The sequence below is a fragment of the Bufo gargarizans genome, chromosome 2 (genome assembly GCF_014858855.1).
Source record: "Bufo gargarizans isolate SCDJY-AF-19 chromosome 2, ASM1485885v1, whole genome shotgun sequence".
Classification (NCBI taxonomy): domain Eukaryota; kingdom Metazoa; phylum Chordata; class Amphibia; order Anura; family Bufonidae; genus Bufo; species Bufo gargarizans.
In genome coordinates this window covers 158,123,000-158,149,106 of record NC_058081.1, presented here as the reverse complement: position 1 = coordinate 158,149,106, position 26,107 = coordinate 158,123,000, and positions in this window count along the sequence as shown.

Sequence of the window (26,107 nt, the reverse complement as noted above, 5' to 3'; positions counted from 1 at the left end):
ATCACTTGATCTTTTCTATACGATGAATGCATAATTTTTGGGGCATGTAATCTAAAATGGCGAAAAGTTAAATTGTTATTTGGTGACCGTCTAATGTACCTCTAGCCGCATAATCACTTGTTCTTTTCTGTGAGGTGAATGCCTACATGTTTGCGGCCTAATGTTTGGGTCTTATACTTCACTGGCCTTCAGTAAAATTGTTATCCAATGACTATCTAATATACCTACAGCCACATAATCACTTGTTCTCTTCTGTACGGTGAATGCATAATGTTTGGGGCCATCAGAGGGATCTCATTGTTCAAAGGTATCAGTGAGGAGAAGGGTACAAAAGAATTTCCAATGAATTAGATATACCATGGAATACAGTGAAGACAGTCATCAAGTAGAGAAAATATGGCACAACCGTGACATCACCAAGAACTGGACGTCCCTCCAAAATTGATGAAAAGACGAGAAGAAAACTGGTCTGGGAGGCTACCAAGAGGCCTACAACAACATTAAAGGAGCTGCAGGAATATTGTCACGGATGGTGTTGCAGAAAGCTGGAACTTATAAATAAACATCCGACTAGCTTGATCCCAAACTAAGGAGCATATGGGTGAGCCCTATAAAACCCCTAGCGCTCTCCCTGACTGCTACGCCCACGTCTTTATGGTAGACGATTGCATGCCCACGTACCTAATACTATGAGACACCTGAAAACCCTATAATAGTGAGGGGATACGACCACTGGCTCCCTGCACTTACTACGGAGAGAGTCAGGGTCACCTAGAATCAAGCCAGCAAGGAAATACAAATAAAGGAAACAGACTTATCTGAGGAATCAGCAGAAGCAGCCTCCAGCAGTGAACACAATCCAGGAAGAAGTATAAACCATAAAGTGAGGCAGTATGGGAGGGAATATAAAGGGAGACAATTAGTGTAAATAGGTGACAGCTGGGAGAAGGAAAGGAGATGACAAAGTGAAACCAAAACAAAGAACGTCATGCAGGTAGAGAAGAACATCTAACAGACATTCTCACAGAAGTGGCGGTGACAGTACCCATCCCTCTACGGATGGACTCCTGACACTCAGAGTCCACCTTCTCAGGATGAGACCTATGGAAAGCCCTGATAAGACGAGCGACCTTAATGTCCGCCACTGGGACCAACATCCTCTCCTCAGGACCATAACCCTCCCAATGAACGAGGTACTGGAGAGAACCGCGGATAATGCGAGAATCCACAATCCTAGAGACCTGAAATTCGATATTACCATTAACAACAATCGGAGGAGGAGGAAAAGAGGAGGGTACAGTCGGTTGGAGATAAGGTTTTAATAGGGACCTGTGAAAAACATTATGGATCTTCCAAGTCTGAGGACGATCAAGACGGTAGGCAACAGGATTGATGACGGACAAGATTTTGTAAGGCCCAATAAACTTAGGACCCAACTTCCAGGAGGGAACCTTCAGTTTGATATTCTTTATAGACAACCACACCAGATCACCCGCATTCAGGTCCGGACCAGGCACACGTCTCTTATCCGCCACACGCTTATATCGCTCACTCATCCTTTTCAGATTACCCTTAATCTTTTGCCAAATAAATGACAAAGACGAGGAGAATCTGTCCTCATCAGGTAAACCAGAAGACCCCTCATTAGAGAATGTACCAAACTGCGGATGAAACCCATATGCACCAAAAAATGGTGACTTATCAGAGGACTCCTGGCGACGGTTATTTAAAGCAAACTCAGCAAGGGACAAAAAAGAACACCAATCCTCCTGATTCTCTGCCACAAAACAGCGCAGATATGTCTCCAGATTCTGATTGACGCGTTCGGTCTGACAATTCGACTGCGGGTGAAAAGCAGAAGAGAACAACAACCGAACCCCCAAGCGAGAACAGAAGGCCTTCCAGTATCTGGAAACAAATTGCGTGCCCCTATCAGAAGCGATGTCTGAAGGAATGCCTTGCAATTTAACAATGTGATCAACAAACGCTTGCGCCAGTGTCTTAGCATTGGGTAACCCAGGAAAGGGAATGAAATGCGCAATTTTGCTAAAACGGTCCACTTCTACCATAATCATAGTCTTCCCCGAGGAACGAGGCAGGTCCGTAATGAAGTCCATGGACAGATTCGTCCAAGGACGGGAAGGAATGGGTAACGGGAGGAGAGAACCCGATGCCCGTGAATGAGGGACCTTGGCACGAGCGCAGGTCTCGCAGGCTGACACAAAACCTTCAACCGTCTTACGAAGAGCTGGCCACCAGAATCTCAGAGCAATGAGATCCACTGTGGCTCTGCTCCCCGGGTGCCCAGCAAGGACAGTATCGTGGTGCTCCTTAAAGCGAGAGGCACAAACAACTTCCCAGGGGGACAAAGATCAGGAGCCTCTGCCTGGGCTGCCTGAACTTCTGCCTCCAAATCAGGATAAAGAGCAGAGACGACCACCCCTTCAGCCAAAATGGGACCCGGGTCTTCAAAGTTCCCTCCTCCCGGAAAACAATGTGACAGGGCATCCGCCTTCACATTTTTAACCCCAGGGTGGAACGTAACAACAAAATTAAACCTACAAAGAACAAAGACCATCTGGCCTGTCTCGGGTTCAGACGCTTGGCCGATTCCAAGTAGGCCAGATTCTTATGGTCTGTAAACACTAGTGTTGATCACGAATATTCGAATTGCGAATTTTAATCGCGAATATCGGCACTTCGAGAATTTGCGAATATGTTGAATATCGCAAAATATATTCGTAATTGCGAATATTCGATTTTTGTGAAAATACCAGTTCATGCGACTTTTTATGCGAAAAATTGTATGCGAATTTTATGCGAATTTTCGCAATCAAGAAAATAATGCCTGGAGATCATGAATTCGCGAATTTGCGAATATATGGCAAATATTCGCCCAAATATTTGCAAAATATCGCAAATTCGAATATTGCCCCTGCCGCTCATCACTAGTAAACACGGTAATAGGGTGTCTGGCTCCCTCTAACCAATGGCACCATTGCTCAAAAGCTAATTTAATGGCCAACAATTCCCTATCTCCCACATCGTAATTTATCTCTGCAGAGGAGCGTTTAATTGAGAAAAAGGCACACGGTCGCCATTTGGCAGGAGAGGGACCCTGAGATAAGACCGCACCCACACCCATCTCAGAAGAGTCCACCTCAACAATAAAAGTTAGAGAGACATCAGGTTGTACCAAAATGGGAGCGGAAGCAAAACTCTCTCTGATACTAGAAAATGATTTAAGCGCATCTACCGACCCCTCTTAAGAGGGGTTGTATGCCCCTCTTAAATCCAACTTAGAAAAAACCTTAGCCCCAACAATCTGGTTAAACAGGTCTGGGATCAGAGGAAGCGGATATGGGTCATGAATCGTGATACGGTTTAGCTCCCTGAAATCCAGACAAGGTCTTAAAGAACCATCTTTTTTCTTTAACGATCTTTGAGAAAGTGGAGCGGAATCGATAGCAAAAACAGGTATATCCTTTTCCAAAATGCATACCTGGAAACCATGCTTTATTGCAAATTGATCAATGAGATTGACAGCTGCTCCATTATCTACAAAAATCTCACAAACAATGTTCTTGCTGTCTAGCGCCACCCTGGCAGGTAGGAGAAAACAGAAACTACAAGTAAATGGCAAACCTTCAATTTCCACGTCAACCTTGCCAATAGTAGCAAATGGAAAGTTTTTAGAGGGTTTTTTCTTTTTGTTTTTCTTTTATTACCCTCAGAAAACTCCATGAATCTCCTAGAGGGGCAAACAATTGCCATATGATTTATACCCCCACAACAGAAACAAACCCTCCTCTGAGAGCTGAATCCTCTACTATCAGAGGCAAGCAAACCCAGCTGCATGGCCTCCTCCTCAGAGGGGATTGAAAGAGACTGAGACCCCTGCGCACTAAATGAGATAGCCCCACTGTCCTTGGACTAAATATGACAGGAAAGAGTAGTCTCCTCTCTCTCTCTAAGACGCCTGTCAATACGAACAGCTAGAGACATGGCAGATTCTAACAAGGCTGGTCTCTCATGAAAAGCGAATGCATCTTTCAATCTTTCCGAAAGACCATGGCAAAATTGACTTCGGAGTGCAGCATCATTCCAACCAGTATCAGCTGCCCATCTCTGAAATTCTGAACAATATATCTCTGCGGACTGTTTACCCTGGCATAAAAGACGCGGTTTAGATTCAGCCAGAGCAATACGATCCGGGTCATCATATATCTGCCCCAGGGCTACAAAAAATTAATCCACCGATCGGAGGGGCCGTGCCCCGACAGGCAGCGGAAAGGCCCAAGACTGAGCATTATCCCTCAGCAGCGAGATGATGAATGGGGAAGTAGGCAAAAATGGAGTTTGCAAGCCTCTCTAAAGTGAACTAAATTCTCACTACCCCCAGGGAACGTATCCGGAAGCAAGATCTTAGGCTCGGAACAAACTCCATGAACGCCAGCTGAACCGGTCACCTGAAACTGAGACACAGTTTTACAGAGATCTGCTACCTCCAGTGAAAGACCCTGCATGCGGTCAATCAAGGATAAAGGCTGAAACCGGATCCATGCTTAAGACGGTTATGGCGGTTTATACGACCACTGGCTCCCTGCACTTACTACGGACAGAATCAGGGTCACCTAGAATCAAGCCAGCAAGGAAACACAAATAAAGGATACAGACTTATCTGAAGAATCAGCAGAAGCAGCCTCCAGCAGTGAACACAATCCAGGAAGAAGTATAAACTGCAAAGAGAGGCAGTATGGGAGGGAATATAAAGGGAGACAATTAGTGAAAATAGGTGACAGCTGGGAGAAGGAAAGGAGATGACAAAGTGAAACCAAAACAAAGAACGTCATGCAGGTAGAGCAGAACATCTAACAGACCTTCTCACAGAAGTGGTGGTGACAAATATCTGGCAAGTACTGGCTGTGTGGTACATGTGACAACAATCTCCTGTATTCTTCATATGTCTATGCTATGGAGTAGAGTGGCAAGACAAAAGCCTTTTCTTATGAAGAAAAACATCCAAGCAAGGCTACATCTGAAGTCTCCCAAAAGCATGTGGGAAAAGGTGTTCTGGTGTAATTCCAAAAGATATGTTTGGCGCAAAAACAATACTGCACATCACCAAAAGAACACCATACCCCCAGTGAAGCATGGTGGTGGCAGCATCATGCTTTGGGGCTGTTTTTCTTCAACTGGAACTGGGGCCTTAGTTAAGCTAGAGAAAATTATGAACAGGTTCAAATACCAGTCAGTATTGGCACAAAACCTTCAGGATTCTGCTAGAAAGCTGAACATGAAGAGGAACTTCATCTTTCAGCATGACAACGACCCAAAGCATACATCCAAATAAATAAAGGAATGGTTTTACCAGAAGAAGATTTAAGTTTTGGAATGGCCCAGCCAGAGCCCAGACCTAAATCCGATTGAAAATCTGTGGGGTGATCTGAAGAGGCTGTGCACAGGAGATGCCCTCGCAATCTGACAGATTTGGAGTGTTTTTGCAAAGAAATGTGGGCAAATCTTGCCAAATCAAAATGTGTCATGCTGATAGACTCATACCCAAAAAGACTGAGTGCTTTAGTCAAATCAACAGGTGCTTCAACAAAGTATTAGTTTAAGGGTGTGCACACTTATGCAACCATATTTTATATTTTTCTTCCCTCTACCTAAAAGATTTCAGTTTGTTTTTCAATTGAGTTGTACAGTTTATAGGTCACATTAAAGGTGGAAAAAGTTCTGAAATGATTTATCTTTGTCTCATCTTTTTACATCACGGAAACCTGACATTTTAACAGGGGTGTGTAGACTTTTTATATTCACTGTATGTTTGGCATTTTGTTGAAGCAACTATTATGATTCTCTCAGTTAAGTGATGTGGTGCCCACTCTCAAAGTCTTTCTACTGGGCAAAATTTCCATTATGCAGGATCTATAGGCCCAGCTGTAACATTTTTGGTTATAATATGCCATATAGGCATGTCTAGCTATCAATGATCTTACCAAGAGGTACACTACGCAAAAATAGCCTCTGAAAGCCTGTTTATAAGGCAGTGGGGTAAGCTATTTTATGTTCTCTTGTGGCAAGACCAAATGTCTATATATATATATATACATATATATATATATATATATATATATATATATATATATTTAGAGAGAGAGAGAGAGAGAGAGAAAAGGATAATGAGAGAGAGATAAGATTCAGTTACTGTCTCAGTATGTTATATTTCATATTATTTTATATGAAGTATGAAAAATAACTGTATAATCTCCCATGATAGACATAGAAGCGATGGTAGTAGATGATGAATATAATTTTACTTTTATAAGCTCATGATTGATTAAAGGTGCAGAGATACCCTATCAGGCAAGGGAAACATTATTTTTCACATCTCACATTCACAAATGACATACATAGCTTTAATATTATTACAGCTCTCTTCTCTCTGAAAGGCTCATGTGTCTATGCACATAAACCATAGACTTGATATACATAAACATGAGCCATTAAAGCCTTTACATGTCCCTCCACTGCACAATATGGCAGTAGCATTCTGTTTTACCAGAAACACTCTTCAGCACATTTTGAAGTACGGTATGCATCATGCAGAATAACATCACATAATGACATAGTGGGTTGCCAAAACACTTAAAACTCAGTACTCTCTCAGTAATGAGTAGAATTTATTAATAAACCACAGTATGGCTACTAGGCAATATATACAACCCCCAACTACAAAAAAAGTTGGGGTGTTGTGTAAGATGTAAATAAATGTAAATAAAAATGGAATGCAATGATTAGCAAATCTCAAATACCCATATTTTATTCACGATAGAACATAGAAAACACATCAGATGTTTAAAGTGAGACATTTTACCCTTTCAATTAAATAGAACTTGATTACAGCACTGTTTCACAAAAAAGTTGGGATGTGGCAACAAAAGGCTGGAATAAGTAATACTAATAATAAAACTGCTGGAGGAACAAGTTGCAACTGCATCATATGACTGGGTATAAAAAGAATATGTTTATAGAGGCCAAGTCCCTCAGAAGCAAAGAAGGGGAGAGGTTCTCCAGTCTATGAAAAACTGGGTCTAAAAATTGTTTTAGAGAAATGTTCCTCAATGTAAAATTGCGAAGAATATCTCCCCATCTACAGTCGTGGCCAAAAGTTTTGAGAATTACATAAATATTGGAAATTGGAAAAGTTGCTGCTTACGTTTTTATAATAGCAATTTGCATATACTCCAGAATGTTATGAAGAGTGATCAGATGAATTGCATAGTCCTTCTTTGCCATGAAAATTAACTTAATCCCAAAAAAACCTTTCCACTGCATTTCATTGCTGTCATTAAAGGACCTGCTGATATCATTTCAGTAATCGTCTTGTTAACTCAGGTGAGAATGTTGACGAGCACAAGGCTGGAGATCATTATGTCAGGATGATTGGGTTAAAATGGCAGACTTGACCTGTTAAAAAGAGGGTGATGCTTGAAATCATTGTTCTTCCATTGTTAACCATGGTGACCTGCAAAGAAACGCGTGCAGCCATCATTGCGTTGCACAAAAATGGCTTCACAGGCAAGGATATTGTGGCTACTAAGATTGCACCTCAATCAACAATTTAAAGGATCATCAAGAACTTCAAGGAAAGAAGTTCAATTCTTGTTAAGAAGGCTTTAGGGCGTCCAAGAAAGTGCAGCAAGCGCCAGGATCGTCTCCTAAAGAGGATTCAGCTGCGGGATCAGAGTAACACCAGTGCAGAGCTTGCTCAGGAATGGCAGCAGGCAGGTGTGAGCGCATCTGCATGCACAATGAGTCAAAGACTTTTTGAAGATGGCCTGGTGTCAAGAAGGGCAGCAAAGAAGCCACTTCTCTCCAAAAAAAACATTAGGGACAGATTGATCTTCTGCAGAAAATATGGTGAATGGACTGCTGAGGACTGGGGCAAAGTGATATTCTCTGATGAAGCCTCTTTCCGATTGCTTGGGGCATCAGGAAAAAAGCTTGTCCGGAGAAGAAAAAGTGAGCGCTACCATCAGTCCTGTGTCATGCTAACAGTAAAGCATCCTGAGACCATTCATGCGTGGGGTTGCTTCTCATCCAAGGAAGTAGGCTCACTCACAATTTTGCACAAAAACACAGCCCTGAATAAAGAATGGTACCAAAACGCCCTCCAACAGCAACTTCTTCCAACAATCCAACAACAGTTTGGTAAAGAACAATGCATTTTCCAGCACGATGGAGCACCGTGCCATAAGGCAAAAGTGATAACTAAGTGGCTCGGGGACCAAAACGTTGACATTTTGGGTCCATGGCCTGGAAACTCCCCAGATCTTAATCCCATTGAGAAGTTGTGGCCAATCCTCAAGAGGCGGGTGGACAAACAAAAACCCACTAATTCTGACAATCTCCAAGAAGTGATTATGAAAGAATGGTTTGCTATCAGTCAGGAATTGGCCCAGAAGTTGATTGAGAGCATGCCCAGTCGAATTGCAGAGGTCCTGAAAAAGAAGGGTCAACACTGCAAATACTGACTCTTTGCATAAATGTCATGTAATTGTCGATAAAAGCCTTTGAAACATATGAAGTGCATGCAATTATATTTCACTACATCACAGAAACAACTAAAACAAAGATCTAAAAGCAGTTTAGCAGCAAACTTTGTGAAAACTAATATTTGTGCCATTCTCAAAACTTTTGGCCACGACTGTACAATTCATAATATCACCAAATTATTCAGAAAAATCCATGTGTGCAAGTGAAATAGTTGACATACAATACTGAATGTTCATGATTAGAGATGAGCGAATCAAATCAGAAGAAGTAATATATGATCCAAATTTCATGAAAAATTTGATTTGCAATGAATGCAAATTTCCTCGCCCTTCGTGATAACGGATCACAATTTTTCCTAAAATGGTGGCTACAATGGCGGCTACATGTGTGAGGACATGGGGCAAGGAATTCTGGGAAGGCAGGCTGACCCATAATGCCATGCATGCAGCCAATCAGCAGCCAGCCCTGAGATGTCACAGCCCTATAAATACAGCAGCTATCTTAGAGTCCGACATTTTCAAGCGTTCTGAGTGCAGGGACAGACATGAGAAGGCACTAGGGACAGCAATTGGAAAAATCTCATTATGAAAAAAAACCTGAAAAAATATTTATAAGTGCAGGGAAAGGATAGGGAGGAATCATTTCACAACATATTAGTGCAGGGAGAGATGTCAGAAGGCTCTAGGGACAGTGCTAGAAAAGCGATTTACAAGTGCTGGGAAAGATTATTTGGGGATCCAAATATCCATTATAAAGCTCTGTAATTCCAGCAATTTGTTCTTGGGGTGCAAGTGCTATGTTGAAAAGCCTTTAGTGGATTATATTTTTTCAAACAAGAAAAATAAATATGCAGTTCAATTCTGCAGTTATATGTGTTGAAAGCGTACAGAAAGAAAGAAATATGCACACTTCACTGATGCACTTATTTGTAGCAAAAGCATTTAGTGGCCTATTTCAGTAACATAGTAACATAGTACATAAGGCCGAAAAAAGACATTTGCCCATCCAGTTCGGCCTGTTATCCTGCAAGTTGATCCAGAGGAAGGCGATTTCCCCCACTTCAGGGGAATAAAAAATTCCTTACCGACTCTAATCAGGCAATCAAAATAACTCCCTGGATCAACGACCCCTGTCTAGAAGCTATAGCCTGTAATATTATTACACTCCAGAAACACATCCAGGCTCCGCTTGAATTCCTCTATTGTATTCACCATCACCACCTCCTCAGGCAGAGAGTTCCATAGTCTCACTGCTCTTACCTTAAATAATCCTCTTCTATGTTTGTGTACAAACCTTCTTTCCTTACAGACGCAGAGGATGTCCCCTCGTCATAGTCACAGTCCTTGGGATAAATAGATGGTGGGATAGATCTCTGTACTGACCCCTGATATAGTTATACATAGTAATTAGATCTCCCCTCAGTCTTTTTTCTAAAGTGAATAACCCTAATTTTGATAATCTTTCAGGGTACTGTAGTTGCCCCATTCCAGTTATTACTTTAGTTGCCCTCCTCTTGACCCTCTCCAGCTCTGCTATGTCTGCCTTGTTAACAGGAGCCCAGAACTATACACAGTACTCCATGTGTGGTCAGTACAGAAAGAAAAAAATATAAGCACTTCACTGGCATACTTATTTGTGGCAAAAGCGTTTAGTGGCCTATTTCATTATCGAAAAAAAAAAAAAATATATATATATATATATATATATATGCACTTCATTAGTGCAGTTATTTGTGGCAAAAATGTTTAGTGGCCTATTTCATTATAGAAAGAAAAAAATATACACACTTCACTGGTGCACTTATTTGTGGCAAAAGCTTTTAGTGGCCTATTTCAGTACACAAAGGAAAAAATATATGCACTCTACTGGTGCACGTATTTGTGGCAAAAGCATTCAGTGGCCTATTTCATTATAGAATAAAAAAATATACACACTTCACTGGTGCAGTTATTTGTGGAAAAAGGATTTAGTGGCCTATTTCATTAGAGAAATAAAAATATATATGCACTTCACTGGTGCATTTATTTCTGCTAAAAGCTTTTACTGGCTTATTTCAGTACAGAAAGAAAAATATATTCTCAGTTCACTTTTTCAGTTATATATCTTGAAAGTGTTTACTGGCCTATTTCAGTACAGAAAGAAAAAAATATACACACTTTATTGGTGCACTTATTTGTGGCAAAAGTGTTCAGTGTCCTATTTCAATATAGAAATAAAAAAAATACGCACTGGTCCACATATCCGTAGTTAGGTGGACCTTGCCACAGATGGCGTTGTGCAGTGCACACCTGATTTTGTCCCCCACTTAGTTGTGCAGGGAAGGGATGGCACGCCTGGAAAAGTAGTGGTGGCTGGGCACGACGTACTGTGGGACAGCCACCGCCATAAGGCTTTTAAAACTCTCCGTCTCCACCAGATGGAATGACAGCATTTCAAAGGACTGAATTAAATAATAATAATAGATACCCACGCTGCCAAAAAAAGGGGAAGGGGAATGGCGAAGACTTTCTGTAAATATACCGCTGCTGGTTCAGAGAGGGTTAATTGCCGTAATACTCTCCAAGGAAATATAATGCAGTATAAAGGATAAAGATCTGAAACCGCGCTAGCTACAAAAGAGAAGACACCAAAAATTACCCCTGTATAATTGAAAGGTACAGGTTGAATGATACAACTGAGCGGGTATCCTGTCCATGAAATAGGAGACCGTGTTCAATTTCAGATGTGCACCAAAATGGCCTTTATATTTTAGAGAAATATGCAGCCATGCTGGTTATAACTTGATTGTATGTAACGGTCTATCATGGATACAGGACCTACTGGATAATGTATAAGTCCCAGTACCTAAATAAAAGTTTGTGCCCAAATACTCTGATGCATCAAGGATCGTACAGATGTGTAACTTACTTTTAATATTCTGCGCCGAGAGTCTTTTGCTCGGAGCAGTAAGTGGAGCCAATATTGGGAAATCCCAGTAGTTTAGTAAGTAGGAGAAGTCTTCTGTTTCCTCTGCCAGCGCCCGCGGTCCCGTCCGGTGACACGTGTGCATGAGGGAAACTACGCTGGTAATGTTGGAAACCTTGGACGGATGCCTGCTTGGGTCACACGGAGTCTTTCATAATTAAACAATATATAGGGCTACAAAAAGGCTTGATGCATTAGAGGATTTGGGCACAAATTTTTATTTAGGTACTGGGACTTATACATTGTCCAGGAGGTCCTGTATCCATGAAAGACCGTTACTTACAATGAAGTTATAACCAGCACGGCTGCATATTTTCCTAAAAACAGGGGTAATTATTGGTGTCTTCTCTTTTGTGACCAGCGCGGTTTCAGATCTTTATCCTTTATACTGCATTTCAAAGGACAGTAATTTTGAAATGCTGGCATTCAGGGCCAGGGATCGTGGGTGAGTAGGGGGGTACTTCCTCTTCTGCTCCAATGTTTGGGAGATGGAGAGCTGAACGCTTCAGTGGGACATTGTGGAGATGCTTGGTGACCCAGGTGGTGGTGTTGCTGGCAGATCCTCTGTTTGCGGGGTGGCAGGTAGCACTGTTACTCCAGAGGTGGATGAAGAGGCCGAGACTGCAGCAGAAGAGGAAGCAGGAGGAGCCAGAGACCTTTCTTGGTTTTTGAGGTGTCTACTCCACTGCAGCTTGTGCTTTGCACTTAGATGCCTAGTCATGCAGGTTGTGCTCAGGTTGAGATCGTTTATGTCTCCTCACTTCAGGCTCTGATTGCACAGCATGCAAACCACTCGTGTTTTGACGTCACCACATTGTCTGAAGAACTGCTATGCCAGGGAACTCCTTGCAGCTGGCTTTGGTGTGCCTGGTCCTTTGCTCTGTGCGACCACCACCTCTTCCTCCGAACTACACAGGTTTACTCGCATGACCTTGATTTCAATGTGGGGTCGAGGACCTTATCGTCCTCAATATCATCTTCCACCCAGTCTTCAACCCTCCCCTCCTTGTCGGTCTGCACACTTTCGAAAGCCACAGCAGTTGGCACCTGTGTTTCGTCATCATCCGAGATGTGCTGCGGTGGTCCTCCCGTGTACTCATCTTGAAACATAAGTGGTTGGGCATCGGTGCACTCAATCTCTTCCCCTTCTGGGGCAGGGCTATGTGGATGGCCCTGGGAAACCCTGCTAGCAGAGTCATCAAAAAGCAGAAGAGACTACTGCATGACTTGGTGCTGAGACTGCTTGGCTGATTTGCAAGTGAGGTGAAAGACTGAAGGACATTGGCTGCAGGTGCCAACTCTGATCTTTCAGCAGGAGACAGGGTGGGAGACAATGTAAAGGAACTGGAGGGACTGTCAGCCACCCAATCGCCTGTACTTGTTCTGGCCTCACCATTCGTAGAGCCGCATTAGGAAAGACAAAATACCTCTGAAGGTTCTGTCGCCTACTCGCACCTGAGGAAGATGTTTAACTTGTGCGTGTAGCTGGCACAGATTGATCACGTCCTTTCCCTGCAACAGAAGCGCCACCAGCAGCACCACGACCGGGGCCACGTCCCTTATTTGACACTATTCTCATATTTCTCAAATTTAGTATTTGGCCCAAAATGGGTGTTTTTTTTTAAATAACTTGATAGAACACCTGTATCTAACGTGTGTATCTCACACTGACAGATGCAGCAAAGGCTGCAAAATTAGTTTTTTGCCCAAAATGGGTAAAAAAACAGAATAGAGCACCAGTATCTAATGTGTGTATCTCACAATGACAGATGCAGCAAAGGCTACACTATTAAGTACTTTGCCCAAAATAGATGTTTTTTAAACCCTGAATATTATTGCTGTATTTCAAGCTTGTATGGCCCAAAATGGGTGTTTTTTTTTTAAATAACAGAATAGATCAGCAGTATCTAACCCGTGTATCTCACACTGACAGATGCAGTAAAGGCTGCAAATTCAGTATTTTGCCCAAAATGGGTGTTTTTTTTATAACAGAATAGAACACCAGTATCTATTGCATGTATCTCACATTGACAAATGCAGCAAGGGCTGTAAAATTTTGTATTTTGCCTAAAAAGGGTGTTTTTTAAAACCCTGAAAATTATTGCTGTATTTCTAGCTTAACTTGCACACTGACTAATGTGGCATAGGCCCCAGATGGAGGGTATTGCCAAAAATGGGTGATTTTTTTAAACCCAGAAAATTATTGCAGTCTTTCAAGCTTGTATTTAACAATGACAAATGCTGCAAAGGCCACAGATGTAGGGTCTTACCATAAATGGGTGAATTATTTTTAAACCCAGAATATAATTGCAGTATTTCAAGCTTGGATTTGAATGTCACAAATGCACATATGCTGTGCTGGTGCACTGAACTTGCATAAAATGCCGCTGCTGCCCACCTAACTAACAGACGGATAAAAGTTATTTTTCTGGGTCACTGGGCTCAGGGCAGGGTAAAAAGATTGTGCACTGCACCCACAAAACAAAATATAAGTAGATCGCTGAGTTAACAAACACTTCAGATTAAAGATTCTGTCCTATTCTCTCCCTCACAGCAACAGCATCCTATCCCTACACTAATCAGAGCAGAGTGACATGCAACACTATGTGACTCCAGCTTATATAGAGGCTGGGTCACATGCTGCACTGGCCAATCACAGCCATGCCATTAGTAGGCATGGCTGTGATGGCTTCTAAGGGCACACAAGTTAAACGCTTGTTGATTGGCTGCTCTGCAGCCTTTCAAAAAGCACCATTAACTTGCCGATCAAACCAGAACCCAAACTTTTACTAAAAAGTTCGGGTTCGGGTCCGGGGTCCAAATATACTAAAGTTCGGTACACACCCAAACTTTACAGTTCGGGTTCACTGAACCCTAATCATGGGTTCAAATGAAAAAAAAAATCGCATATACAAATATATAGCTCTATATTCTAAATCTTCGCAAATTCTCAAATTGGCGATATTCACAATTAAAATTTGCGATACAAATATTCATGCCCAACACTTCTCAAGGTAAGTGTCTTTTCTGCTGCAACTCAGGAGGTGTGTCTTTTCTGATGGAGCTCTCTCCCTATCACAGCTCAGGAGGCCGTTGAAGGATGAAACCGAGCATGTGCAGTCATCTCAGTGAACCGGACAAAGAAATAAGGGGAAAAAAACACAGGCAACACTATACAGTTACATCTTATTGAATAAAGTAGCGGCATACAAAATTTTTATTACATGCGAATATAAAAGTATTCATATCTATGTGCTGGTTTGAAAACTAGAATATTTTTTGTGGGAAATCCCTTTTAACTAAATAATATCTTCTTCACAAGCCCTACACCACTCTGCAATACACTTACGACGACTGTATTCTTGTGTGCCTATTGCAGATAGGATAGACTTGTCCTGTGACATCAATGGTTGATGTGCTTCAGGGCTAGAATTGAGCCTGATAGACCAACCAATATCATCCCTGCAAAACATTGTGGACGTATGCCAGCCAGCTGAAGGCCCACTGGGGTTATGATCCTCTGTCTTCATCCTTCCTGCCCTCTTTCCCTCACTAGTGTACTGAATTTTAAAAGTAAAATGGGAGCCAATGTTTTGTGTTATTAGCACTAATTGACAAAATTTGTTTGGTAAAATAATTTTTGTGAAAATCATGAAAAATCCAATTAGTTTAGTAATGATTTGCTCATCTTTGATCAAGGCATAACATAAACTCAAACAACCATTCTTTGATATTATTTTTTAGCACTTTGGATGTGTCCACCTAACCTTGGTCCTGATTGTGTTACTTCCAGATTTCCCTTAGGGATCATGCACATGCACATTTACAATATATGGGCACTGGCCGTGTGCACACCATATAACGGTCGTGGACCCATTCACTTGAATAGGTCCACAATCTGGAAGTATCTGATGCGGAACGGAGGCACAGAACCCCATTCTTCCGTGGGGTTTCTTCCTGTGCTTCCATACTGCAAAAAATAGGACTTTTTTTTGCGGTACAGATGGATCACGGACCCATTCAAGTTGAATAGGTCTGAATCCATCTGCGGCAGCCGCACAGATGGTTCCTGTGCATTAGGGACTGCAAATTGCGGTCCCAAATGCACCGAACGGCCGGCAAACTTTGCATAAGCCCTTAATGAGATCTTCCAGTATTATACATTGTTAGCCTATCCTTAGCAGAAAGAAGCTACTCTCTCATCCATGCAGCTGTATGGTCTGAACTGTAGTACCAGACACAGCTGCAAGAACATAGATGGCATAGTGTTTAGTATTGCACTGCTGACCAGTGGCTGTTTCGGGGGCTGGAACCACTCCAGTCACACATCTGTGGCTTATTCTAAAGAAAGTCTTTTAATTACAAATGCGGAAATAAAAAATCTATTTGGATGTATGTGTGTGTTCTGGCCGGGGATGTCTGTAATTTCTCAGGCTGTAGCTGAACTTGCCATGGTTCAAAGGCACAGCCAGGAAACTAGCATTAATTCTCATGTGGCTCCTGGGGCTGGTTTGCATAGTATATGGGCAGCCTTGATCTGAAATGTTAAAGTCTGATGAATTGTCATTTTTGTGTTTAATATAAGGTAGTTAGTGTTGCCGAACACCATTAATTGTAAAAAATGTATGGTACAAAATGAATGTGTAATAAAAAAATAAAAATAAAAATATATATACAGTGTATATATGTATATATATATATATATATATATATATATATATATATATATATTTAGTAATTACACATTTATTTTGTGCCACACATTTTTTACAATTACAAAAAAATATATAAAATATATAAATCTAATTTAACCTCTATTTCTGAAAAAGTTTGTGATGGGATTTGAACTCACAGCTTCTGCATCCCAGCCCAGAACTTTAGCCACTACACTTTATAGCTGCTGAGCCAATCACCGAAAAAAAAAAATATATATATATACTAGACTTCTACTGTATAGGTCTCAGTAGAAGTACAGTCCAGTAGAAGTCTCACAGATTTTTTTTTATTTTGCAGTGGTTAAGTGCCTTGCCTCTATTACAAAAGGTTGTGAGTTTGAATCCCAGCAGAAACTTTTCTGAAATACAGGATAAGTTAGATTTAAATACACTGGGGTGTCCCCAAGCACTGACTCAATATATGGATATTGACTTCCATTGTGCTCGGTAGAACACCCGAGCATCACAAAGTGTTCTACACATGCACACGAGCACTTTGGTGCTCGATAAACATTAAAACTAGTACCATTCATAGAAATATTTAGTGTGTGGCTTAGTGCTTGTCCTTTATCATTATTCCTGTTAAGTTCTAAGTTTGCAGCATTTTTTGCTGCTTTTCATAATTGGTGTACAGAAAATACATTTTGAAGAGGTTTCTTTCAGTGATGCTGCAGTATAACTCTTAAAATGTCAACGTTATTACATTCTGAGCCCTTTGACCATTTCCTTACATATTTGATCAAGGGATATAATAGCTTGTAAACTGTAGGTAACCTTCTGTCAAGAAGTGAGTAAATCCAGGAATATAAATCAAAGCCTAGAAAAACCTAAGCTAAATAGAGTGCTCTTGCACAACAATTGACTAAGCAGGTCTGCGTTCACAGTAGCGATGGAAATCAAATAGCCTGATGGTTTGCCTGACAACAGAGGGTCAGGCTAACAGAGCTCACAGTATCCAATATTGCCAGACATGACCATATACTACCTGATCCCCATTGACTATAATGTGAACCAGCCAGTTAACAGGGTTTTGGGCAGAAAAATTCTGCTGCATGCAGCAGTTTTTGGCCGACCAACAGCTGGCACACCCTCTGCCTTTTAAGGGACTCCTGCCAGGTGGTATCTGGCAGGAGTGCCCATGATGGTGAATTGTTGGCACAGTGCAAGGCCAGATGATGGCAGCTGTAGAATGGTGGTGCAAGGCTATAATCAGGTGAGTGTAAGGCCTCTTTCACACTACAGTATGTTGAATTCAGTGTTTTGCGTTCCGTTTTTCACGGATCCGTTGTTCCGTTTTTTGCTTCCGTTGTGGTTCCGTTTCCGTTCCGTTGTTCCGTTCCGTTTTTCCGTATGGCATATACAGTATACAGTAATTACATAGAAAAAATGGAAATACGGAAACGGAATGCATACGGAACACATTCCGTTTTTTTTGCGGAACCATTGAAATGAATGGTTCCGTATACGGACCGTATACGGAACGCAAAAAACGGACCGCAAAACGGAAAAAAAAAACTGTAGTGTGAAAGAGGCCTAAGGGTAACAAATCCAGTGTTTTTTTTACTGAGTAAGGCCTCATGCACACGACCGTTGTGTGCATCCGTGGCCGTTGTGCCGTTTTCCGTTTTTTTTCACGGACCCATTGACTTTCAATGGGTCCGTGGAAAAATCGGAAAATGCACCGCTTCGCAGCCGCATCCGTGATCCGTGTTTCCTGGCCGTGAAAAAAAATATGACCTGTCCTATTTTTTTCATGGCCAACGGTTCACGGACCCATTCAAGTCAATGGGTCCGTGAAAAATCACGGATGCACACAAGATTGTCATCCGTGTCCGTGATCAGTGTCCGTGTCCGTTTTTTCCTATCATTTCAATGGCAAACTTGACTTAGATTTTTTTTTCATGTCCGTGGATCCTCCAAAAAACAAGGAAGACCCACGGACTAAAAGACGGTAACGGATCACGGACCTTAACGGTCCGTTTTTGCGGACCTTAAAAGAAAAACGGTCGTGTGCATGAGGCCTAAGACCTCATGCACACGACCGTTGTTCTGGTCCGCATCCGAGCCGCCGTTTTTGCAGCTCGGGTGCGGAGACATTCACTTCAATGGGGCTTCAAAAGATGCGGATAGCACCCCGTATGCTGTCCGCATCCGTTGCTCCGTTATGTGGCCCCAAAAAAATATAACATGTCCTATTCTTGTCCGTTTTGCAGACAAGAATAGGTATTTCTACAATGGGCTGCCCATTCCGTTCCGCAAATTGCGGAAGGCACATGGGTGGCTTCCGTGTTCTGCGGATCCGCAATTTGCGGACTGTAAAAAAACTGAACGGTTGTGTGCATGAGGCCTTAGGCTGGGCTCAAATAATATTTGTAGAGTATATTCTGTAGAGTCCAGTAAAAAAAAAAGGATAATTTTTTTTTACAATGGTAAAAAAGTATACTTTCTTTTTGACAACAGATCTGGCATCAGCATGAGACATATGTTAAATATACAGTATATGTTTTTTGTACAATTTAAATGGATGGAAAAAATGTGATGTGAACCCAGCTTTAGTTTAGGCAGATCATAAACAGAAACACTGGTAGCTTTCAGAGCACATACAGTTGAAACCATAATACATCCACAGGTGTGTCTCTTATTAACTCAGATGTTGCCAACTAACCTCACAGAAGCCTCCAAACACATGACATCATCATATGGGCAGTCCAGAATTGTTTAAAGGCATAGCATTCTTGTATATGTGTATGCAAACTTTTGACATTGCATAAAGTAATAAAAATGCCTTAAAACATTCTCTCTCTCATTATTCTAGCATTTGGCAAATAATAATAATTATAGTAATCCTAAATCACCAAAAACAGGAAAGGTTTATTCAGATTTCATGTCAGATATTGAGAAAAACATGCATGTGTCTTTTTATATAGAGTATGTAAACTTTTGGTTTCAACTGTATACAATACTTCCAAAACTGATCCAAAGATGGCTGACTCTGAGCCTCGATATTAACTTCAAAAAAACAACCAAAGTGTAAGCCGTGTACTGGGGTGGGCTCCCCAGGATACAGCAAAGTTACAGACAAGAAAAGCGACACTGACAGCAGTTTTATATGCAAGAACGGAAACTTTACTTTATTACAATAGTAATAACACAACAATATGAATATACACAGACTAAACTATGCCCCTGGCTCCCAGACACTGTCCCTGTCCGAGGGACAGGCCTAACCCGGTGGCGTGCACAGCAGAGACTGCAAGTTGTGCTGTGCCGTTAAAGAGGACACACCTAGCTGGTGGCAAAAGCAGCAGAGCCTTCTGTCTGGCCTAGCAAAACATATAACCCTAACTATCTAACTATATTGAGGCCTAGGCTTAGTCTCTGTTACTTCAGGCGCCACTCAAGTATAAGACAATAAGTTACCAGGTGTACTGACCTGCGTCCGTTCTGAGCCCGGGGATGCCACTTACTCCCAGTAACCGTGCGGCCTTGCTTGGTAATCAGACTTCTGTACACTGTCCTCCTGGAACAATCTCTCTTTCAAAGAGCTGTATCCAAGTAAGGGACAACAACTAGTCTCCTTCCTCTGCGTGTCAGTTCACTCCTGGACACTCGGAAGTAAGATGGAATCGGATTCAGTCTCTCACAGAACATTGCTCCCACCATGTTAGATCAGCACCTCCTGGTTTACTAAGAAGCAGCCTGCATGAGTCATCACCTGCTTTACATATGCAAATCCCAGAGTGTGCTGGTTGTAGCTGCAAAACAGTGGCCTCTAGTGCCCAAAATGCCAAATGACAGTTTTAATACAATTAGGCACAAACATCAGACAGGAAGAGCTGTTCCACAATCTCAAAAAAGTAGTACACAATGAAAATATGCATTACTGTTCCCACAGTGGGGTGTAGATTCTCCAACGGGTAGCTAATGCATTGTTAGAACATAGTGGGTGCCAAAGCAATATACCCTTCCCATTACAAGTAAGGCCTGGTGCCATAAATAAGCAATTTCACTTACTGTCTGTCCTTTGCACCAGTACTTTAAATTGGCCCTCAACAATTTGAATATTGTGTACTTTTCTTCTCAGAGGAGGGGTGTAACTGAAGCAGCGGAAGTGGTGCTATGGAGCCCAAAGTCAGAAGGGGCCCACCTAGGAGGAGCACTAAACGATTTTATTGTCAGGGCTCCCTCAACAGTATTTTACAATAACATTATATAGAGTGATTTTGTAGCAAACTAACAGAGCGGCTTCCAGGCCTGAGAGCACAATTTTGACTAGTTTCAGGAGTGGGGGTTGAGCAGGAGTTAAAAATTGTGAAGAAGTTGCTGGGGGAAGGGCTCCCTTTAAAAAAATTGCTGTGGAGCCCAGTCATTTCTGGTTAAGCCACTATCTCAGAGGATGGTATCTTTTCCTCAGCATGCATGGATGGAGGCTCTTTTGAGTAAGCCTCACATTGCGCAGGCAACATGCAGCTTCTTACTCTCTGGCTGCTTGGGCTACACTCCCAGCTCCTTCTTCCAAAGGAGGCAGGTCTACCCATCCTCCTTCTATGTAGGGCACAATTAACTAAACAGTGCTACCATTTACACCTCTTGGAATAACATTAAAGCACAGTCGAGCCTTTCTCCTTCTAAGGCCTCATGCACAGAACCGTTTTTCGGGTCCGCATCCGAGCCGCCGTTTTTGCGGCTCGGATGCGGGCCCATTACCCTTCAATGGGGCCGCAAAAGATGCGGACAGCACTCCGTGTGCTGTCCGCATCTGTTGCTCCGTTATGTGGCCCCACAAAAAAAATAGAACATATCCTTTTCTTGTCCGTTTTGCGGACAAGAATAGGCATTTCTACAACGGGCTGCCCATTCCGTTCTGCAAATTGCTCCAAATTATGGCTCCATAATACAGATGTAATATGGTAGTGTGCATGAGAAATAAGCTTGTTTACTGATGTAACGGATATCACATACGTAGATTTTTACATACAACAGACCAGTAAAGGGAAGCATACTTACCTGTTTCCAGGCTCCTGGCTCCTTTACTCTCTCGCCTGTTGTTCCACTTGGCTCCATGCATGTAAAATTCCTGTTTGATGCCGCTGCAGCCAATTGTTGGCCACAGTAGTAACCTGCTCCCCTTGCATCATTGCAAATGGTCCTTTGACTCAAGGGGAGCAGGTCAAGAGGAGTGAGACAGCACTGAAAAGCAGCTAAGGCTGTTCTAGCAGAGAGCATTGCCGGATTCTACCATTCACAGTTGACTATAATGGAGTCCGGCGATAATCCAGTCCCTTTCCAGCACAAATAATAGGTTTTAGCGGACAAAAACCTTTCCTTTTGCAGGACTGTGCAGAAAGCTCCTTTAACAACACTCACTTTTTTTTGCTAGTCAAGAGGTGGATAAAGCTGCACAGTTACCACCGATATGTCATGTGCCAAAATTTTGAATTCTTCGACACCACAAAAACTGTGCAAAACTTTGACACACATTGCATGGACAGAGATAACAGTATAGGACTGCCTGCATCACAACTAATGAAATTGAATGGGTCCTGTTATGACCTCCAAGTTGCTGTGACTGTTGCATAAGGCCTCATGCACACGACAGTATTTTTTCACGGTCCGCAAAACGGGGTTCCGTTGGTCCGTGACCGTTTTTTCGTCCGTGGGTCTTCCTTGATTTTTGGAGGATCCACGGACGTGAAAAAAAAGTTGTTTTGGTGTCCGCCTGGCCGTGCGGACCCAAACGGATCCGTCCTGACTTACAATGCAAGTCAATGTGGACTGATCCGTTTGACGTTGACAAAATATGGTGCAATTGCAAACGGATCCGTCCCCCATTGACTTTCAATGTAAAGTCAGGAGTTAATATAGCATAGGATCTGAGTTTTCTCAGATCCGATGGTATATTTTAACTTGAAGCATCCCCATCACCATGGGAACACCTCTATGTTAGAATATACCATCGGATTAGAGTTAGATCGTGAAACTCATATCCGACAGTATATTCTAACACAGAGGTGTTCCCATAGTGATGGGGACGCTTCAAGTTAGAATATCCTACGAACTGTGTACATAACTGCCCCCTGTTGCCTGGCAGCACCTGATCTTTTACAGGGGGCTGTGATCGGTAACCATGGCAACCAGGACGCTACTGCAGTCCTGGTTGCCATGGTTACGTAGCAATTTTTAGAAGCATTATACTTACCTGCGAGCTGCGATGTCTGTGACCGGCCGGGCGCTCCTCCCACTGTGCGGCGCATTGCCTATAGCACAGACCTGTCACTTACCAGTAGGAGGAGCGCCAGGCCGGTCACAAACATCGCAGCTTGCAGGTAAGTATAATGCTTCTAAAAATTGCTAAGTAACCATGACAACCAGGACTGCAGTAGCGTCCTGGTTGCCATGGTTACAGATCGGAGCCCCAGCGATTAAACTGGGACTCCGATCGGAACTCTCCACTGCCACCAATGATGGGGGAACGTGATTTTAGCTAGGGGAGGGGAGAGAGGTGAGGCCACACTGGCCACCAATGATGGGGGATTCGGAACGTGATTTTAACTAGGGGGGAGAGATGTGAGGCCGCACTGGCCACCAATGATGGGGGATTCGGAACGTGATTTTAACTAGGTGGGGGAGATGTGAGGCCGCACTGGCCACCAATGATGGGGGATTCGAAACGTGATTTTAACTGGGGGGGGGAGGGGAGGCCGCACTGGCCACCAATGAATATAATATTGTCGAGGGAGGGGGTCTGTCCCCTCCTGCCTGGCAGTCTCTTATAGGGGGCTATGAGACGCACAATTAACCCTTTAGGTGGGGCACTTGAGGGGTTAATTGTGCGGATCACAGCCCCCTGTAAAAGATCGGGTGCTGCCAGACAGCAGGGGGCAGTCATGTACACAGTTCTCAGTATATTCTAACTTGAAGCGTCCCCATCATTATGGGAACGCCTCTGTGTTAGAATATACTGTCGGATATGAGTTTTCACGAAGCTTTTATGAGTTTTCACAAAGCTTTTATGCAGACGGATCTGCGATCCGTCTGTGTGAAAGTTGCCAACAGCCACGGATCACGGACGCGGATGCCAATCTTGTGTGCATCCGTGTTTTTTCACGGACCCATTGACTTGAATGGGTCCGTGAACAGTTGTCCGTCAAAAAAATAGGACAGGTCCTATTTTTTTGAAGGACAGAAAACACGGATCATGGCCGCGGATGAACAACGGTGCATTCTCCGAGTTTTCAACGGACCCATTGAAAGTCAATGGGTCCGCAGAAAATCACGGAAAACGGAACAACGGCCACGGATGCACACAACGGTCATGTGCATGAGGCCTAAGTCACAAGAAATCCAGACCTGTTGTGCCATGCACGTGGCAACTTGCAGATCAAAATGAGACACCCCTTACTTTTATTAGCCGTGATGCAGGCATTGCTATGCTGTGCTTTGGCCATGCAATGAGTGTTGATGTGTAGTCCTAGGAAGTGTCATTGTCGGTGGTAATAATCATGCTGTACAACTTGTTTTTTCAAGAAGGGAGTAATCCATGGTTGGATTGATGGCATTCAAAGTACAATACTTGGAGATATCTGCAATTATGTATTGTTATATTAGGTATTAATTTTGTGTATTATTATATTTTTATGCCACACACAGTTGACACTGATTGTCAGGAACAGGGCTAACCACCCTTGGTAGGAAAAGGTGGGTCCTACTTCCTACCAGGAGGGCAAGTTAGAGTTCAGACAAAGAGGACACAAGTAGCACATGCAAGAGCTCCGACTACAAGGGACCATATCCAGTTCTCCTGTGAGTCCATGGCTCCAGAAAGTTTCAGAATCAAGAACATTGCTTTCGAAGAAGTTGTCCTTTCTAGACAGCAGAGTGATCAGCAAAACCCACAGTGTTACAGACCCTTCTGCAGATGACGGACTATGGCTGAGACACCCATTTCTTAGACCTCTTCAAAACTAGGCAAGCCTGTATCACATTCTGGACACCTATACCCACAAGGGCCTGATCGTGCCATTTAATTGAACTTGACAATCCACCATACCTCATCACCGGATGTCCGAACCTGCACTTTGTACCTATAAATTGTCCCACATGTTATAGTTTGCACTAAAGAGAGACTATTATAATGTTATTTCTGGCCTGATTCTTCAAACCACCTTCCCACTACACTGAACATCACACCTACCGTTAACACTCCCATCCTCTGCACCAGCTCCTCAGGGGCTCACTGCTCATGCCAGAAATCAAAGGGTCAGCCTTCAGATTTCCACAGCAATTTCTATTTTCCCACATGTATTTTATTCAATGTTAACATGCCCTTCATGTGATCAGTAATTCATGGGCCTGCCCTTATTACTGATACAGTCCAATTGAGGGGAAGTATATAACATATAAAGGCTCTGTTATACTTACTCTTAAAATATTCCATAGAAAATATATTTAACTAGCTTTACACAGAGAGATAGCTTAAGCTTCTTAATTGTGCTAAATGGTAAAATTGTACAAATCATGTAAATTTGAAAATGCTACAGGTAAATTGCTTTCACAGACAGAAATAGGCAGCTCCTGCGCAGAATATTTTGATGTAGTGAAATAAAGTAAACTACACTGCTCTAATGTGTTTATATCAGACTCTGTTGACTACATTTTTAGCTTTATTGCCACACTTCTATTAAATACAAAGTTCACTTTAACAGCCATTAGCTATTATACTGAACATTTCTTATATTACAATATTCTCACAGTAACGGTAAACTCTATTTCTTAGAGATGCACTTCCCATGTGCATCCATATAAACAGTACATCAAACTGGAACTTGCTACACATATATATATATATATATATATATATATATATATTTTTTTTTTTTTAAAGGAACAACTTTAAAGAGCACCAATCAGCTGGGTCAACCCTATTAAACCTGTATTGTTTTCTATTCATTATGCAAATTTGGTCTACAGTGCAACAAGAGGAGCGGCCAGCATTGGAAAGCCTATGCGAACTAAGAGGCTATGCCCAACCCCTTGGTACACTTAAACTTTAATTTGCATAAATAATACAAGTCTATTTTCTGAGGAACACCACAACTGAATATTAAAGAGTCACTGAGCTTTCATATGTCATAGAGACATTTCAAAAGTTTTGATTGGTGGGGGTCTGAGCAATGAGACACCCACCAAACCCTAGAATGAGGAGAGAGAAGTAATCAATGAGTATACAGTTAGGTCCATAAATATTTGGACACAGACAACATATTTTTTAAATTTTGTTCTGTACATTACCACAATGGATTTTGAACAAAACAATTCAGATGCAGTTGAAGTTCAGACTTTCAGCTCTAATTCAGTGGTTTGAACAATGATTGCATTGATTGCATCCCTTCATTTCAGGGGCTTAAAAGTAATAATAATTGTAAATAAAATGTTAATTTCTAATACTTGGCTGAAAACCCTTTGTTGGCAATGACTGCCTGAAGTCTTGAACTCATGGACATCACCAGACACTGTGTTTCCTCCTTTCAATGCTCGGCCAAGCCTTTACTGCAGCAGTTTTCAGTTGCTGTTTGTTTGTGGTCTGAAGTTTAGTCTATAACAAGTGAAATGCTCTATTGGGTTCAGATCAGGGGACTGACTTGGCCATTCAAGAATATTCCACTTCTTTGCTTTAATAAACTGCTTGGTTGCTTTGGCTTTTTGTTTTGGGTCATTGTCCATCTGTATTATGAGATGCCGACCAACCAGTGTGGCTGCATTTGGCTAAATTTGAACACACAGTATGTCTCTAAAAATCCCAGAATTCATCTGTCTGCTTCTGTCCTGTGTCACATCATCAATAAACACTATGGACCCAGTGCCAC